The following is a 2,034-nucleotide window of genomic DNA, read 5'->3' on the forward strand; positions in this document are numbered from 1 at the left end:
CTGGAGGGAAAGAAAAGTTTAAGATTTTTAACAATTGACTAATATTTTTTCTGATGTAATACATTTTTTTCCATACAGTAAATACAATTTAACTTTTTTCTTTTAAATACTGTTCAGAAAACTGACTGCTGTTAGAAGTTATCAGGCTTCCATATTGCCACAGTTCTGAAGGAAAAATAAATAAGCAGAGAGAACAGGAGTCTATAAAAATACAAATAAATTTTTGACTTCCAATCTAAGTTTTATTTCTTACAATGAAAAGAAAACCCAAAAGTCATTAAAGCGTAACATTAATAGACTCAAAAAATGTCTCAGAAAGATGGTGATCCTTGGCGGGAAAAAGAAAGAAACATGAAAAGAACTTATCAGGAACTAGTTTTTAAACAACAAAGGCACTTGTTGTTTGAAAATAGTTCGTGATAGGGTATTAGTTTTAAGGCATCTAAAACTCCTGTCTAATAATATTGATTTGCAAGTTGAAAGGTAAATAAGTCTGGATTTCTACATGAGCAACTGCAACTTTAGACAGGTAAGTTTATCCAAGAGCCTTGACTAGCAGACTATTTATTTAATATGGGTGATAATATCACAACTCTTCTTCTAGTTCAGATGTTTTAATCATTTAGATCACTATAACAGAATTAACACACTCTATCATGAAGTTTTCTGCACTACAGACTAATAAGCAAAGAGGTATGTACATAAACAAGGTCTTAAGATACTAAAAGTGCTGAAATCAGGTTGGATATTAAAATTTTACCTTTCATTAAATATTTTAAAATAATAAGCAAGTTTTTATATTAAGAGTCAGGCAGGAATTACTTGAAAGCATGTCCAAATTGATAGCTGCCATGTATGAAATAAAGATTGACAGCATTATTGAATAACATATACAAGTAATTACTAAACTACAGATCTAGTCCCAACAGCAATTTACACATAACATAAGCAACTTTTCCTTCTTTTAATAATAATCATGCAGTTAGCCCACAGTGACAGCATACTGCAGTACAGGAACCACAGCTGGTGGTCTCAGACTAAATAAGTACATCCGTGTGACTCAGAGTAGCACTTAAACACCAAATTTCCAGAGTATGCAGAGGTGTCACAGACACAGAGCTTACATTAAAGGTAGCAGCACTGTAATACTTCTTCATGCCAAATATTTTTAGACACACTGGGCAAGATTTTCAGCCAGGAAAGATATATTAATGACATGTCATTAAATTAAATTGAATCAGTTTAGTTTCACAACAGTTGAAAAACAGACCTAATGAATTAATTGCTTGTTGTAAAAATTACACTCAGTGATATCTCATTATTGGTCGATTTGCTACTTTCACCAAGTGACTCTTTTCTGAAAGAGCTTTTGAAGTCAAAGGAAATATACAAAAGCCTGACCTAAGAAAAACAAACATTTAGACAGAATTTGCAGTGTTTACCAAACAAAAGCAGATAAACTAAAGCATTCTGCCCAGTGTTTGTAAAGCAGAACCTGGGAAGGAGATGCCAACTCACCACAGGTGAGAACCCACTACACTTGTCCCTCTTTTTGTGGAAGGGACTAAATCTTGTAGCTTTAAAGAGACTGAAACAGATTCCAAGATCAGCACGGTTACAGAAACCACAAGAGAGAAGAAAAATATATAAATATATATCCCAGCAAGTCAGTCAGCCTTGTAGCACATCCCAGTGTGTAACTGGCGAGGCTGCAATCACTTCCAGAGCGGCACAACCAGATGGTGCTAAACGCAAACTCCTCTCTGGTCAAAGCTGTGGCACACTGAGGAGCTGAGCGGGAGCGTTTAGAGCTTTTAACTTCCATCGCACCTGCTTTTTTCTCTACTCCTACAAGGAGGAAAGCGAAGAAGAAAACCACAATATTGTGTGTGGCTCAAGGGCCGCGTGTATCGAGGCTGCCCACGGACCCACGAAGCGCACTGCAACAGCAGCCGTGCGACGGCTCACGCCAGCACCCACGGGTGTCCGGAGCTGCTCCAGCACCGCTCCCACCGGAGGCAGGAGGCCGTGGCT

The sequence above is a fragment of the Antrostomus carolinensis genome, unplaced genomic scaffold (assembly GCF_000700745.2).
Source record: "Antrostomus carolinensis isolate BGI_N321 unplaced genomic scaffold, ASM70074v2 scaffold5525, whole genome shotgun sequence".
Lineage (NCBI taxonomy): Eukaryota > Metazoa > Chordata > Aves > Caprimulgiformes > Caprimulgidae > Antrostomus > Antrostomus carolinensis.